The sequence below is a fragment of the Canis aureus genome, chromosome 1 (assembly GCF_053574225.1).
Source record: "Canis aureus isolate CA01 chromosome 1, VMU_Caureus_v.1.0, whole genome shotgun sequence".
NCBI classification, from domain to species: domain Eukaryota; kingdom Metazoa; phylum Chordata; class Mammalia; order Carnivora; family Canidae; genus Canis; species Canis aureus.
Window position 1 is genome coordinate 45,869,467 of NC_135611.1, and position 18,830 is coordinate 45,888,296.

Sequence of the window (18,830 nt, forward strand, 5' to 3'; positions counted from 1 at the left end):
GCTTTTTCTGTGCTTCTACTATATGTGAAATGCAGTGACATCTCCAGGGTCTTACAGCACTGTAAGGAAGAGCTTGCTTCGTAAGTTACCTTAACTCAAGCAATTCCAGTCTTGCTATAGCCTGAGTTCTTGTGCCCCTATGATCATCTCCAGTGAATGGGAAGTGTCACTTAGGATCCGTACTCACTTCATTGCTGGTTTTCAAACCACGGTCAGTTCAACTGCATCAGAATTACCAGATGGTGCCCTTTAAAATACAGCTTCATAGTTGTAGACCCTATCCGCTGGATTGGAATATCCACAGAGAAACATAGGAATCTATATTTTAACAAGCTCTATGACCTCAGTGATTTTTATGGTCAAAAGATTTCTAAGAACCACTTCATGACTGTTCCTACTGATGCTGATGTGTAGTCTAGCCAACAAAATATCTTGTTTATATTTTTTCTGAAGCTCTTTGCGCACTGGATTTTTAGGTTGAGTCATGGTCATTAAAATTATAATGTCATGTCAAAAGATGCTACATATAAAAATATATTCATCTTCATTTTCTAATTAATTAATTAATTGTTGTAATCCATTCCTGGAAATGTGTGTATTTTGTTGACAACTTCACTATGAAGGTATATGTGGTAATGTAATTGCCCGATTCAAACTTGAGAATCACTAAGTATGTATAGAATAAGAAAAAAAAAAGGATTCGAAATGGAAGTTTCTTCTAAACTGAAGTATTAGGTGGCATTCTGTGAAGTTTCACTGATGAAAGACCTAATGTGACAATGTGGTGACAATCCAAGGATTGTAAATTTAGAGACAAAATTTATTTTACAATGAGTTGGGAAATAAATTCTCCATGAGTCTCTGATAGCCTGTATGTCATGAGAGCAGTACATTAGGAGGCAGTGGCTACTTTTGTTATCGATTTTCTTTTTAATGATCTTTGTATCATGAACAGACTCCAAAGATAGAGCCAGTGTCTCTCTCTAAGGCAAGCAGATTTATTTACAACCTTGAAGATAGAATATTTCTCTTGCAATAAAGAGCACACATGCTTAGTGTCCATCAGAGAAGATTTGAGTTCTTCCGTAATGCAATGCTGGGTTCTTCTGTAATGGGTTAGACTCTGGGTTCTTCTGTAATGCAATCCATGGTGTGTGCAGGCATGAATTGGACTTCTCCATATCTCCTTCTGGGAATTAGGGCTCCAGGAACTGACACAATGGCTGACCCTCTGGCTACTACCATTGCTGTGAAGGATACAGTTGTTTGCCTGTGACCCAGGAGATTTTTGTCTTCTATTAGCTTCCATAAGACTGTGACAATAACTTGTTAGCTTGAAGATAGGATAAAATCTCAGATCTTTAAAGTTCTTGATAGTATGGCTTTAGGAAGGGAGACTGTGAAGGCATACATCCCATTCATATTGGTAGAGTTCCTTCTCTTGACTTGGTACTTAAGCAATATTCATCTCATTTACACAACCCAGAATTCTATTTTCCTGGGACCCAGTAATCTCTCTAATAAGAGACATCTGATTATCTACTTAAAAAAAGATATGGTGGAAACCTTTAAAATTTTTAAAGTCACAGGCAACAGTACTAAAAAATGACTGTAATATTAAGGGGCAGTTCTATGATGATTGAATCAGTATCTAGAATACTGTGTTTACCAAAAGGATAACACTACAACTTTCCTCAAGCCCAGTAGTTTACTGTTAACTATGCTTCTGATCAAGAATGTAGCCCCAAGTAAATTATAGAAATTAGTTTTAAAAGTATTGGTCAATATGTAAAAACTGGGAACCTCATTTTGTTAGCAATTTTTAGCAAAATTATTCTCCAAGTCTATAAAATGGCATACAGATGTTATTCGTACTGATTATATAGAAACTCAGCTTCCTAGGAAATGCAAATAGAGCATATACTGTATCCTTAGTCACATCTGCAAAGTCCCTTTTCACAGGTTGTGGGGATGAGGTCATGGAAAACTTTGCGGGCTTATCATTTTACCTACCAGTCTCCCCAACCCAAACCACTCTGAAGGTTCACATCCATTCCAAAGACAAAATACATTTATGCTACCTGAATGTTCCTGAAAATCTCAACCCCTTACAAAATCAACTCAAGTCCAAAATCTCATCTAAATATTATCAACTTAAATGTCCCAAATCTCATCACCTAAATCATCTAACTTCAGTATAGATGAGACTCTACATGAAATCTACTCTGCAAACTATTCCTCTCCATCTGTGGACCTGTGAGACCAAAGAATAAGAATTATGCTGGGACTGGCATGGGATAATAGTTACAGGCTTTCTGGTTCAATAAAGAAGAAAATGGACAGAAAAGGAAGTCACCAGTCTCAAACAATTTAAAAATCCATCTGAGCAAACTCATGAAGTTTCAAGGCTTGGGGATAATCCTCTGCTTTCTGGAATCACCCACCTTGTGTGTTCTCAGTTTGCCCTTCAGAGTTATGTGTGTTGGTTGTGTATTTCCCAAAATTCATTTTGGTATTTATTTCCAATGTCATCCCAATGTGGTTGGAAAACAGATAGATTATTTATTACTACTTTCTTTGTGTTAATTAGATATTTTCTTGGGTACCATTTTAATTTCCTTTTTAAAAAATTATACTGTCTTTAGTTGTTTTATAAGTTGTTAGTCAGGGGGTCAGAATTAACCTCTTAATTTAAAACAATCTAATTTGGATTGATACAAACTTTGTTTCCAAAGTATACAGAAATTTTCTTGCTATATACTTCTGTTCACTCTCCACTTCTTTGTGCTTTTATTGTCATACAAATTATATCTTTGTACATTGTGATCCATTAACACAGTGCATAAATTATTACTTTATCTTTTTTTGGGTAGATGAAATTGGGTAGATGAAAAGAGCTACAAACAGAAATATATTTTTATTGTCTTTATAATCACCCATGTAGTTACTTTATTGGTGATCTCCATTTCTTTGTTGTAGATTCCAATATTTTGTTTGCTTGTTTGTTATTTGTTTTGTTTTGTTTTTCATTTTAGCTCGAAGGATTCTCTTTAGTATTTCTTGTGGCGCAGGTCAGCTAGTTCTCTTAGTTTTTGTTTACTTGATAGTTTTTAAACTTATCCTTCATTTTTGAAAGATAATTTTGCTTGGTTAACAGTCAGCACTTTGAATTTTGCATCCCCCACTGCCTTCTGGCCACCATTATTTCTGATAAGAATTCTCTTATATGTGAAGGATCTTTTTTTTTTTTTTTTTTTTTTTTTTTCACACGCTTCCAAGATTCTCTCTTTGGTGACAATTCATTGAGACAATAATGAGATATAAAATATGGATGCTTTTGAGTTTATCTTACTTAGAATATATTGAGATTTTTAAATGACAAGATTGAAGTTTTTGATCAAATTTCAGAAGTTACTGGTCTATTGGGCTCTCATTATACATGGGTTGGTATGTCTGATATTGTCTCACAACTCTCTGAGACCCATTAATTTTTCTTCATTCTTTATGTTCTCCCAACTGTATAATTTCAATTGAAATATAGTCAGGTTGGCTAATTTTTTCTTCTGACATTTCAAAGCTGTTAACATCCTTAGTGAATTCTTTTCAGTTGTTATAATCTTCAACTCTAGAGTTTTATCTGGTTATTTTTATATTTTCTATCTGTTTAGTGATATCTTCTATTTGGTATTTTCCTTTAATTTTTTTAACACATGGATTATTTTTTTCTTTAGCTATACATTTAATGCCTGTTTTAAAGTCTTTGTCTAGTAAGTCCAAAATCTGGACTTCCTTAGGAACATTTTTTATTGACTGATTTCTTTTTTTTATTATTGTGTATGGGTTTTAATTCCTTTTTCTTTGCATAACTCATAATTTTTTTGTTGAAATTAAATATTTTAGGTAATATAATATGTTAACTCTGGAAATCTGATTTCTCTCTATCCTTCATTCCACAAGGTTTTTTGTTTGTTTGTTTAGTGTGTCTTTCTTTGTTTAGTGACTTTCCTGGACTAATTCTATATAATCTGAATTCTTTGTTATTTGTGACCACTGCTGTGCTGTCTCTGCTTGGTTAGTGTAATTAATGGTCAGCTAATTAATAGAACCAATAAATCTCCCAGGCTTTGAATAGAAGCTCTTGATGTGTGTCCAGGCACACCTTTGATGCTCCTGTAGGCAGTTGACACTTTCGCCTTAGCTTTCACAGAGCGTTATGGTCAGTCAGAGATGAGAGATCAGGACATTCTGAGGTCTTTCCTGGGTATATGTAAAGTAGTGCATTGATGCCTGGTCTTCTAGATTTCTAGAAATATGTTGGGAGTTTTAAAAGCCCTCTATGAACATCTCAGTACTGTTTTTTCCTTTTAAATGTTTTGGCCAGCTTCTTGTTAGTTCTAACTGGGATCACTGCTTCAGGCAGCTGTGATGTTAAACAGTTGCTGATGATTATTTTCTACAAATGTTTGTACAAAGTGAGTTCTGAGCTACAAACCCATTTTATTCTACCAGCAGCTGCTAGGCTTCTACAGCCATATTGGTTGTGAGGCTGTTGGTTTTCAAGGCTGCCCCAGAGCTGGGGGGAGAGTGGTGGGGACATGCCAAGTTAAAACACCACATCTGTTGTTCTTACTAAGATCCAGCTATTTATCTTGTATAGTGTTCTTCAGATTGTTGCAAGCTTTTGGTTCATTTCCACGGTTCTGAAAAAGTAAGTTTTGACTATTTTTACAAGTGCTCCTGTTGATTTAATGGAAAGGTAGGTTTTCAGAGTTCCTTACTCCACCATTCTAGAAGTGCTTCTTCTTCTGTCTTACTCTAATTTACTCACCATTTAGGGCACATATTAGTTATCAGTTCTATTGGGAAGTCTCTTGATTTTGTTTCTCTCCTATATCTTCCAGAATACTTGTACTTCTCACATGTGTTTCTTAATTGCCTGTTTCATATCTAGTTCTTCTGGAAATTTCTAGATGCAAAGATCATGTCCTGCTACCTCTTTTATCTCCAGTGCCTAAGATAGTGCCAGGTGCATTGGACCGTACTAACTATTGTTGAATGAATGAATCTATCTTACTTCTTTTAAAAATGCAGTAGCTGAAATAACCAATTACTTATCTGACACAATTTTGTTTTAAAAATTTTGTCTCAAAATCTGTTTAGAGTTTTAAGTCTATAAGGTGATTCTTTTGTAACATATTTTATATTTTTACAGACTGAAAATGTCCTTGACAACAAGATGGATATTCGCTTGTCTTTATAGGCTTTGTAGAAAATGCACTTGACCCTAAAGTATTTCTATTTCTTTCTTCTTCTGTCCTCTTCCATATGTCCATCCTGACACAAGAATTGCCAAGATCAGACATAAAGGGGAAAAGCAACATAAGGATGCTCTTAGTAGTTCATGTGGAAAGAAAAAGAGATGATCATACTTTTTCTGTTGGTGATGAAAGGGTGGTGTTTATAGGCTGATTACATGAATATGAGTTTCATGATTTTTTTTAACTCTAGCACCAGCAGCAGGGTTCCTTCAGCAGAAATCCTTGATTGAGGAGCTAAAGGCAATGAGAAATAAGTGTAGCTGCTAATTAGACACTTCGAATGAGCAGAGAGGGAAAATGAGCCATATAGAACAGCAGGGACTGCCTATACCCTTTTGATATCTGACAATCCAAATTTTAAGACTGTAGAAGCAATAGACTTACTGTTACTCTCTCTGGACAATTTTGATTTGGGACTCTTGTGAAGACAATGAAAATATTGGATAAATCAAGCCAAAAATGAATCACCTAAATAATACCCCATTCTTCTGTGTGCTTTCCAAAAAGTATTGACAAAATACCTGGGTGTCGAGTCTGATATGTCTGCCATATTCTACTACGTTATATGTAACAAATTCATAAAGAGGATGGTATTGACATTTTAATTAGCTGCTTTCTTTTTCTTTCATGCTCTTCTTTGTCACTGAAATGGTAGCTGACTATTAACAGCCTAAGAGCACAATAACATATTCTGGTACAGCATAATACAATCACTTAGAATGCAGTGCGTGACTGATCTGGTGATCTTTGTTCTGCATTACTCTGCCACCACCTCAGCAAAACTGCATTTGTACCTGATGCACTTAAACTTCTCTGGTTTGTAACATTGTCTCAGCACAAGAACATTAGTAATCCAGTCAAACATTAAAAGGTAAAAGTACATGTATATTCTCTTCTGCAAGTCATCCATCCAGAAAATAACTTGTGTGATTTGAAAAGGAGCATGCAGCACATGCAGTAAGTCAGAAACAAATGTTTCAAATACAGGGTGTCAAACATTTCATGAGATCCAAAAGTGCAGTTGTTTATTCAGATTATTATTATTTTTAATAAACTTGCCTGATGAGTGCTTAGATATTTTTACTGTTTTCTTTTGTGTTTGGTTTTGTTTTTTTTTTTTTTTTTTTTTTTTTTTTTTTTTTTGGTGTGCTGTCAAAAGGTTTAGGATATTAATTACATTGACAGGATCTTAAGAAATAGTAATGGATTTCTTTTAATTTGCTGTGCAAATTAAAAAAATAGTAATTAAAACTTAACTTTCTCTGATAAGGTGCCTCTGATTTGTATGGCTTTATTTTCAGATCAATTTATACAATCATGTCAGGGAACTTATTTCCTAGATTACGCTCTTTTTTTCTACCTTAATATTGGTTGACAACTTTGCTCTGAAAAACATATTTGCTTGTGTAGGGACACATCCATTGTTGATCTAGCAACATCATTGTTTAGACTTGGTTTAGATTTTGTGTTGGGCCCAGATAAAAACTGAAAAGTACAAATTTAGTTGTAAATCTTTCCATACCTTGGATATAAGGGACAACAAATTATCATTTAAAATATATTTTTAGTTCACTCTTCAATCTAGTGGAACGATGTCCATTATATTCCAACGATAACTTGGCATGTACATTAGCTGAGCAAGAGCAACAGGAAAATGTAGGGAGGAAAATTCTACTGTGCCGTTCACAAGGACAAATGAGGATGACTTTGCCTCTGTGTGTTCTATCTTGGCTGTCATGTTTAGAGAATGTGTGTTGACCATTTGCAAAAGATAGGAAGCCTTAGCCAAAGCAATACAATCTACCAGAGCACGCCTTTGTAAGCAGCTTCTGGTTTTGTACTCTAATATGCTCCTGCACTACTATACTAATAGTATTGCCTTCTCAGAAGTACTGACTGCCCTGCAGCATAAGAAGTGGCATTGATGAGTGGTGATCTAGAAGCCACAAAATTGCTGACCCACGCGGTAGGCGGAGAGCCACTGATGTGACTTTCAAAGATCTGTTCTGTGAAATCATGAAGTAGAACCATAAAGGCTGATTAAACTCTTCTCAAGCTCCCTCGTTGAGTTATTGATTCCCAGTAGAAGTTAGCTAGTTCTTATTAAAAGGTGATCCAGGAACCAAGGGAATTTCCCTTCTGTTCTCTTCTACAAGATAAAGAAGCTGAAAATACTTTGCAAAGAGTGACAAGTCATTCATAAAGATGGCTTTCAAGCTTGAGATCATGGCAATACACATCTAACCCAAAGACAGCACTTGGAAATGGCATTTCCCATCTGGCATCCCGAAATAAAAAACATTTTCCAGAAAGAGAATTCATGACTCAGAATTTAATTCACTTTCTATAATATGGATTCCAATTTTCACAGCAAGTTATTATCTATTTAATAAAAACCAGAGCACGTGTATTCCCTTCATTAAATTGTTTAAGAATTAAAATGAGGTTTCAGTGTTTTATTTATTATCTTTAGAAATTTCAAGTATTAATATTATATTGTATAGTTTCTAATTTTAATCATAGATTTATTAAATAAAAGGCCTATAAAAGAAAATTAGTCAATTTTCATCACCCTCAATTACTTCATGTGATCAAAGCTTCTTTTTTTTTTAAAAAGATTTTATTTATTTATTTATTCATGAGACACATAGAGAGAGAGAGAGAGAGAGAGGCTGAGACACAGGCAAAAAGAAGCAGGATCCTTGTAGGGAGCCCGATGCGGGACTCCATCCCAGGACCCTGGGATCACACCCTGAGCCGAAGGCAGACGCTCAACTGCTGAGCCACCGGGGTGTCCCATGATCAAAGCTTCTGATCTTATAAACAAACCGTGACTATCATAACTTTTTAACAATTGATTATTTCCTTTGAAAATATTGAAATTTAGACTATGAGAATTCATAAGTTCAAAACAAGGATACAGATTCTTAAATGCTGGAAGTTTATATGTTTCCCTTCAGAACTTAATTCCAGAGCAAGAGATAAACTCTGGAGGACAAAAAGAATTCATTTGTGTTTAAAAAAATAGAGAGTGAGATAAGATGGAAGACACATCCAACACTCACTCAGCTAGTCTAAGGCGAACAACAAAGGATGCTTCATCTAAAAATTCTGAAATTCCAGGCACCAGAAGGAATTTTTCCAGGAGGAAATAAACATGAAATTAGACAGAGTGAAAGTCTTATGGAATTGAAGGGACCCTAGAAACTGTGATGGGTGGGGCATCATAGGAAGAAACTCCTTTCCTGTCTTATACTCAGATTTCTTTATTTTCCTCCCCACCTCCATGTCCCCATTTTGTCCTCCCCACCTTCTCTCACTCTCTCCTTGGGCCTTTCTTGCCCACTCCAGTATGGCCATGGCTTTGATGCAGGAAGAGTGGAGTGTTAAATATGTAATGAGGACATGTTGACTACTCGGTGCCATGGGATGAAACTGGACTTGAGATCAAAGGAATCATATTTATTTCCAGCTCTTCAATTTATAAACTGTGTGACTGGAAAGGTCACTCGATCTCTCTGAGCTTCAGTTTTTCCAGATGCCTAACCTACTGTGCAGGCTTGTTGTAAAGCACAAATAAAATGAAGCATGTTAGAGTGTTTCATAAACTATAAATGGGCATAATCTAAATGTGGCAATAACTACATTTTATGTTTGAGCTTTGTCTGATATTGCTTTGATAGTGTTCATATCCCTCCTATCAGAATGTCCAGATTCCTTGGGGGTCATCACTTTTTTCTTATTCATTACAAAAAAACACTTAGCACTATGATTTGTACAGAATAGAGCAACAATTTTTAAATTGGAACACTATATTAAATAATAATAAAACAAATTCAGGTCATGAAGGCCCTTGTATAGTCAAATTTAAGTTCAGAGAGGAGGCCAAAGCATTTCAAGGGGCAACTCCGGAAGTCCCAGCTGTAGGAGTTGGTCATATTCCCAGCTTCACTCCCGCCTTGGGATTCCCATCTACATACGTAGTCAGACAACTCAGACGATTTCAGTCTCTCCTTCCCTCTGTCCCACATTGTCCTAAAGTGCTGATGTTCCTGGTGTGTCCCTATTTAGGTCCTGTTCTAGCAAGTGATGCCCTATTAGAATTCTACAGTATGATGCCTGCAATACTAATTTCTGCTCCTTTTAAAGTTCTAAATACCATACTCTCCTCATGCCAATTTTAGGAAGAAATAGGATGCTATTTTTGACATTTCTGACTTCTTTGGAAATATATCCGTTTTTATTTTTGTTCCATGAAACAAAATATATACTTTGTATTTCTTGTTACTAATTTGCTGACTTATTATCTGTTTTCAGGCATTCTGATTTTCAAAATTGGAATTTCCCTGACCAGTTTCAAAGACAGAATACAGAGTGAAGAAAATCTGCTGCTGCTTTTGGCCGGGCGACCGTAACGGAATGAATATTTGCTTCTGAGCCTTCAAACACCTCAGCTTTCAACTCCCATAAAATTCCAATCTCACAGGGTGCTGCAACTGGCATGCATGGAGCAGTCAAGGGGTTAAGCAAGCTTTCTATTTTATGAGCCCTTAAATCCTAAGTGATGTTCTGTGTTGCACATTACGAGGGCAGCCATGAAAGGATATATATAACTTTTTTTTTTTTAATTCTTCACATCACCTGAGTGAGGTTTTGAAAGCTTGGTAACATCCCAGGAGCAAGCAAAGCATAAAAGCATTCAGTAGACACAGAAGGTAGAGTAGATGCATTAAGATTAGTCACCACTTTGGAAAATATATGTGCATACACACACACACGCACACACGTGCACACACAAAGGAAACAATTTCAGAAAGGTTTAGGGTTTGCTTTTGTAAAAAAAAAAAGTGAGCTCTAGAACACTTGACTTTTTAAAAATGTCAAGTTTTCTCTATGACATGGGAACATTATCAAGTATGGAAATACCTATTAAAGTTGTACTTCTAAAAATATGGTGTTGTCATTGTTTCTTGATTCATATTACTTTTTATGGATATGAAATGTCCTTATGGTTTTGCTCTAAAATAAAGTCTTAAATTTCAAACCTAGATAAATTCCTCGAGATCTTCTATTCTCTAAGCTTTATGGATGTTAGTTTTATTACTTAGCCTTTGTAATTCATATTAATATATCATTGTTGAAGTAATAATCTATGTGAAATACTTTTATATTCTGCATTTGAAAGCATTCACTTTATGGACTGAAAGATTATAATAGGATGATTCAAGTGCAGGAAGATGAAATTCATACATATAGTTGTGCATAATTCAAGCATCTCCTTTTTTTGTTTTGTAAAAAAAAAAAATCAATGGTCTACTGTGCAGAAATACAACAGGAATGTTGTTTAACAGTAATGTTAAAATCTAACAGGAATGGCAAAAGACCTCCATCTTTCAAGTGTAAGACAGTATACACATACATGACAAATATGTATGTTCAGCTTTCTTTATAATTAGGAACAGTTTTAAATTGGATCTACAGCCAATGAAAAAAATCTTACTGTGAGTAGCTCTGTATTAGATATAGCTAAAGCAAACTATTCTAATTAAGTGATTCGAATTATTCTCTATTGCTTGGCTGGGAAGACAAGAACAATTTTGTCTCAAACTCAAGCTTGTGAAAATTGAGTACCAAAAAAATGGAGCTATAAAATACATATCATAATAGTGCATAGCTTTTAGGATTGTTATGAGGAATAAAATAATAGTGGCAAATTATATAGCACAAAATAAGCACTTAATAAAGTCAGCTATTTTTATTATTATTGATTTACTTATTGATAAAGTGAGGATAGTATTTATCTTTCATTGGTTTTATTTTTTAATTTTTTAAAAAGATTATTTATTTATTCATGAGAGACTTAGAGAGACGCAGAGGCACAGGCTGAGAGAGAAGCAGACTCCCTGCAGAGAGCCTGATGTAGGACTTGATCCCAGGACCTCAGATCACGCCCTGAGCAGAAGGCAGACGCTCAACCGCTGAACCACCCAGGCTTCCCTCTTTCATTGGTTTTAGAAGGGTTAGTCACATAAGAAATATGTGTTTCCTGCATTTATTTAATTGATTAAATTGTTTTTATTTCACCTTCAATCTGTTAATGAAGGGTATTACATTGATCAGTAGATTTGCCGATAGTAACTCAACCTTCATTCCTGGTATAAATTCAGTGTGGGTATGCTGAATGATCTTTTCGTACATTAGTAGATTTAGCTTGCTTGTATTTTGTTTAGAGTCTTAGTAGCTAAATTTATGAATGAATTTTGCCTTTAGGTTTTCTTTCTCATACTGTATACCTGTTTTGGTATTTAATAACTTAAAATATATTAGGGAGTTTTCTACTTTTGTCTATTTTATGGAAGAGTTTACTTAAAAATGGAATGACTTGCAATCAGAGAAAGACAAACATTATATGGTCTCATTCATTTGGGGAATATAAATAATAGTGAAAGGGAATAGAAGGGAAGGGAGAAGAAATGGGTAGGAAATATCAGAAAGGGAGACAGAACATGAAGACTCCTAACTCTGGGAAACGAACTAGGGGTGGTGGAAGGGGAGAAGGGCGGGGGGTGGGGGTGAATGGGTGACGGGCACTGAGGGCGGCACTTGACAGGATGAGCACTGGGTGTTATTCTGTATGTTGGCAAATTGAATACCAATAAAAAATAAATTCATTATTTTAAAAAATGGAATGACTTGTTTCTTAATTGTATGATAAATGTATTATAGCTAATTATTCAACTTATTTGTTACTTAGTTCTTTAAAATTCCTTTTTTGTTTATTTATTATTTTTATTTAAATTCAATTAATATATAGTGTATTATTAATTTCAGAGGTAGAGGTCAGTGATTCATCAGTCTTATGTAACACCCAGTGCTCATTACATCATGTGCCCTCCTTAATGTCCATCTCCTAGTTATCCCATCCCTCCCACCCCTTCTTCTCCAGCAGCCCTCAGTTTATTTCCTATGATTAAGAGTCTCTTATGGTTTGTCTCCCTCTCTGATTTTGTCTTATTTTATTTTTCCCTCTCTTCCCCTATGATCCTCTGATTTTTTTCTTAAATTCCACACATGAGTGAGATGATATGATAATTGTCTTTCTCTGAGTTATTTCACTTAGCATAATACCCTCTAGTTCCATCCATGTCCTTGCAAATGGCAAGGTTTAGGGTTTCTTGATGGCTGAGTAATATTCCATATATATGTAATATATATATATATGTGTGTATATATATATATATATATATTCCACATCTTCTTTACCCATTCATCTGTTGATGGACATCTGGACTCTTTCCACAGTTTGGCTATTGTGGACATTGCTGCTATAAACATTGGGGTGCAGGTGCCCCTTTTGATCACTACATTTGTATCTTTGGGGTCAATATCTAGTAGTACAATTGCTCGGTCATAGGGTAGCTTTACTTTCATGTTATTTAAAATTGCTTCTTGAGACAGTTTTGCTGATTATATCTTTCTAGGAATTGACAAATTTTGTCTCTGTTTTAAAGACTATTGGCATATATCTGTTAAAAGAAAAGATAAGTGTAACAAAATACCGACCACAAGGAGTTGCGGCAAGGATTAAATGAAGTAAAAACTACATAAAACACCTAGAGCAAACCTAATTCACGTCAGATATTCAATGCATGTTAGTAAATTGTCATTACTATTATTATTATCTTTAAAATATCTGTCCTATTTGTAGTTCTAGCCCATTCTTCACTCCTAACATTGATTTATCCTGTACTTCTTTTTCTTCTTCAAACTTGCCAGAACTCTGTTGATTTTATCAGTCTTCTAAAACATCTTTTACAAAAATATTGATTCTACTATATTGTCTTTTTCTGATCCATTAATTTTTGCCTTGATTTTTTAAAATAGTTTTTTCTACTTTTCTTTTCTCCTCTTGCTTTTTTTCTGTCCTCTTACATGGCATGTTTAGCTCATTAAATTTTGTCTTTTCTAAACATAATGTTTTTGAGAATTATATATGTGTGTGTGTGTGTGTATATATATATATATATATATATATATATATATATATATATATATATATATATTATGTCCAACAAATTTCTCCCTTCTCATTGAGGATAAAAATGCATGTAGGAAAATAAATAAAATGCACTGATCTTAAGCATGCAATTAGAAGAACTTAAAGGTTTATATACCTGTGACTACACCCAGAAAAATGTATGCAGCATTGCAGGCACTCATGTTCAGTCAGTAAAACCTCAACTTGAGATAACCAGTTACATTGACTTCTATTGTTGTGGATTCATTTTCCTTTCTTTATTGTGGAATAATGCACTGCATTTTCTCTAGTCTGGCTCCACTGGCCCCAAACCATGCTTGTGATATTTATTCTTATTGTGTATATCAGACACTCATCATTTTTTCCCAGAATGAATATAACATGCTTAATCTTTTCCAATGTTAATGAGCATTTGGGTTTTTTCCCAGGATTTGTGTATCATGAATAAAACTGGTAAGGAAGGGGATCCCTGGGTGGCTCGGCGGTTTGGCGCCTGCCTTTGGCCCAGGGCACGATCCTGGAGACCCGGGATCGAGTCCCGCGTCAGGTTTCTGGCATGGAGCCTGCTTTTCCCTCTGCCTGTATCTCTGCCTCTCTCTCTCTCTATGTCTATCGTGAATAAATAAATAAAATCTTTAAAAAAAACTGGTAAGGAAGTCTTGTATATGTCATTTGATGGACAGATGCATCCCACAGGTTTCACTATGTATGTATTTCCATTTTGATTGTGCCCCAATATCTCAACTAATACCTTCAGATCTATCTTTCAGTTCACTAATTGTCTCTTCAGTTGGATATAGAATAGTTTAACATTAGTGGGTGTTTTAATTTCAATTTTTATACAAAATGTATAAATTTTTTATACATTTATATTCTATTTTTATGTTGTATTTTCATTTGTATTACATTTCCACTTTATTCTAATATTTTTGTTTGTATTTCATTTTTCCATTTTTAAAAATTTTATTTTGTTATTTCCAAATCTCATAGGTTAAGTTTATAGTCTCTTCTTTTGTCATGTTTTAAATTATGTCTTATATTTCTTAAAACATATATATGTTTTATGTTCTTTTTCTGATAATTTCAGCATTTGGTGTTTTTTCAGGTTTGATTCTGCTGTTGTTTCTCCTGACTCTTGGTTAAGTAGCTTGTCTTTCATGTGTATTGTAATTTTTAATTTTTTAAATTTAATTTGTTTCTTGAGAGAGAAAAAGCATGTGTGTACGACTGGGAGTTAGGGGAGGAGGGGCAGAGGGAGATGGAGAGAGAGAATCTTTTTTTTTTTTTTTTCTTTAGATTTTATTTATTTATTCATGAGCGACACAGATCGAGAGAGAGGCACAGACACAGGCAGAGGGAGAAGCAGGCTCCATGCAGGGAGCCCGACACGAGACCCGATTCTGGGCCCCCAGGATCACACCTTGGGCTGAAGGCGGCTCTAAACCACTGAGCCACTGGGGCTGCCCAAGGAGAGAGAGAATCTTAAGCAGACTTCATGCTCAGTCTGGAGACAGATGCAGGGCTCCATCTCATGACCCTGAGATCATGGTCTGAGCCAAAATCAAGAGTCAGATGCTTAACTGACTGAGCCACCCAGGGGCCATTATAATTTTTTAATAATACACTGTTTTCATTAGAACTTTAGTCATGGGAATTGAGGCTTGCCTGGGGGGAGAATTCCTCCCAAGAAGCTTTGTATTTGTTCGTGAAAGGTGACTGGGGCATGAGCAGCCCTGAGCCATCTTAAACTACTTTTAAACTCCAGATTGTGTTTTTGTTTTGTTTTTAATCTCATTAGGCAGTTCAGGTTGTTCAATACTTTCTAGAGGTCAATGAACCGACTTGGTAATAAAGAGGTTTGGAGGAAGAGATTATTGGAGCTTTACCAAAACTTTAGCTATGCCATACCCAAATAATTTGCAAAAAGCTTTGGGATTTCACATGTTCTTTTTCCCCCCTGATACAGTTATCATAATGCTATACAGAAATTTCCCATCTCTATCTTCTTTTATTTCTTTTTTCTTTCCATTCCTCAAATTAATATGTACCCTAAAAGGACATAGCATTGATATTGTTGAAAAACATCTAGCAAGATATTTTAGGCAACTTTTCTCACGTATACACTTTTGGGAAATCTCTTCATCCCAGATTATAGCACATGCTCTCCTCTTCCAATGCCAATACTACTTATTGATTATACTACTAATAATGTACTTCCTTCTTTTTTTTAGTTTTTAGTTTTTAGTTTTGTTTTTGTTTTGTTTTGTTTTGTTTTAGGAAGTACATACATATCTTTCTTTATAATCAAACTGTATGGTTCTACAGTCAGGGACTATGTCTTTATAGTTGCATATCCCTTATCAACTTTACAATATGCAGGATAAAGGGGAAAATTTGCTGATTGATTGGAGGTGCACCTCTGCCAACCTTGGATTGTGTTGTGAACATCTACATCAACACTTCCTCATGTTGCATAGTTCTTATGTTTGGCTTGCTAACTTGATCTTTCTTTCTGTAGGCTGCTCTGCTTCTTTCCTGATTCTAATTCCTATTTTTCTGACCCTCATCCACTTTATCTTCAACCTCATCCCTTTGAAAACAACAATCCTTTTGGGCAGCAAATATCTCAGTCACAAATATAGTGAGTTTAACCTAAAAGCAGATTAATTGTCTTTTATCTCAAATGTCTGGCTTTCATCACTCTTGACTTTGTTCCTTGGAATCATACAGGTAAACTAATGCTTCTCTTTTAATAGAAAATCATTAAAGGCAAAGAGGAAGAGCCGTCATGAAACCAGGTACCAACTTGTAATGCTAATAACTTACTTTTCTACTCCTGCAGCCTCTGGGATCATTTCATTACCAACTACATGTTTTACACATTGCCAAATCCATGGATCCATCCTGTCCCTGAGTGTGAATGTATACAGAACTCTCACCCATGTTCCACTGGCATAGCATCAAGAACACCTTTGTACTCTATTCCTTTTATATGTTGCTCTGTATCTGAATTTTAGCAACTTAAATATTTTCTTTTTTTCTTTTCCTCTCATGTCTGTGTTCCTTGACTTAACACACAGCTGGTTTGGTAGCCCTCATTTTTTAAGGTTAGGTCTTGTATCTATCTTCTGGCCTTCCCTTTTTGCTAGGAGTTTGGATTTCCTCTGATAGCTTGCTCCACACCTGAATATCCACCTGTCATCTGAGTTTACTTGTTTTGGTGATTCACGGAGTATTCATATAGGCTGCTGCTTAAGAAGACCACTTATTACCAAGCTGGTTACTAAAACTTTTAGAATGGTCAAGGGAAGAAAATCAAGTTGCAGCAGTTAACGATAATTGGAGACAGATAACTTCCACCTCTGCTTCTAAATCTTGAGTTTTGATAGAGTCAATATCGTTATGTTTTGGACAACAGATAGAATATATCTGGAAATGGGTGAAATGACTGTTACAGGTATGGCATAATTAGAAATATAAATTTTTAGGGAGGGGGGAAGAAATATAAATTTTTAGGAAGCATATAATGTAGACACATAATAGTGTCATTAAACAAAAATATTAAATAATGCCAACAGCTCCATAGCCTAGTGTATCTTTACTGTGCTAACTCATTTTATTTGCCTAACTTGTTTACAGAATACAATAAATTGTACAGCATAAGAAAATTTATAATAGAGCCACTAAAATTAGTTTTCATGTAGTGTCATGGTTGGCCAATATGTCATCAAAATCATATTTTAATCCCCAAATCTCTAAAGAAAGCCATACAACTCAGTTTTCATCTTAGGGATTTCTGAAAACACCATCTCTGAATTCTTACTGTTGAATTGGATGGGGTCAGCACAGAGAGAACAAAAATTGATAGAAACATACTTTCTACAGATAATATTTGGCAGGAGTGGAGGACAATCAATACGAAACCTCTAGTTCAATACTATTACACATAAAAACACAACACCAAACTTTTTAGCGGCACAGAAACATATTAAAATCAATATTAAGTACAAGTATGTATCAGCCCAAAGAAAATGTCAGATGAAAAACCTGTGGAGATCAATACTAAGGCCAAAAAATTCACATATTTTCTTTGTGAGGTTGCTGTGAAATGAAGAAATCTGTATTAGTGACAGTGACAATGTGCAAGATTCTCTCATTAAAGAAAATCCAGCTTAATAAGTACATGTTATAGTGCTGGATTTCTTCCAAACTCTCTCTCCACCCTGTTTTGGCATTTACTCATGAAGGAGATTCTGTGACACCTGGTGAGTATGACTTGTATTAGTTTCAGCCTGGGTGTAGGAACAGTAAAAGGTGTGAGTTGGCAGTGGTGGCAGTCTTGAGAGAGGAGGGAGGATGGCAGGTTTGGGGATGTGTATACACACACACACACACACACACACACACACACACACACACATATATACATATGTATCTGTATATGTATCTATGACATTTCTAGTGTGTTCTTGGGGGAAACAAACATTAAGAAACATCATTTTATCCTATAGGATTTATTTCTCCCTTGAATAATAGAATGAATGCTCTGTCCCTAAATATTTCTTAGTAATGTCACCTAGTCTCTTCATCTCCTAATCAGAATTAGCCTTGCGTATCTGAAAAAAAGCACTAACTTACATAACAAATTTACTTTGGGTACATTTATTTTAGGTTGAGTCTCCCTTTCCACCAGAGAACAGTTTTGCCTGAGACATTTGCAAATTTCAGCAAAGTTTTGTGTATCACAACACAGCACCTCTCTCAACACCTCTTTGCATGATGATGATTAGGCTCATGAAGGAAGCACTCCATAAAATCCGAGAGAGACATCTCATTCCCCTTTTTGTTGCTTTGCCAAAACGTTAATGTCAATAGTTAATATCCTGTTGCTAACTTCTTTATGTAATTCGTTTGTACCATGTATTAGCCGTAATATCAAGACAGACCTCACAACCTCGTAGTCTGTGTTTCCTAATTTGTAAGATGTAATATTTCAACCGCATGCTTCATGGGCCATAACAATCAAAGAAAATGATAAGTGTAAATATGCTTTTGAAAGTTGCAAAGGGCTGCAAAAATGTGAGGTGGCATTCAGTATGGAATGAAACCACATGAGTAGAACTATGATGCTGGTGGCAGAGGCACCAGGGAGATTTTCACATCAAGATCCAGATCCTGTTTCAGGGCTAGAAAGCAACGGTATGGGCAACTGAGTTGTGCCAGTACTAGATTTGTCTTGGCCTTTCAGTGCATTTTGTGAGTCTGCGATCTCAGGTACCTGAAGATGGCCCTTGTTGGGAAATGATTAAAAAAGACGCAGTGATCCTGACTTGTGGCCTTGAGGCTCAGAATTGTTTGATGAATGAATCCAGAACAGCCATTCTCATCCCTCAAGACATAAATGTGATATTATTTAAATATGCAAAATTAGAAAAAAATTTGTGAAACACATTTTCTAACAATGTTGAAAGAGA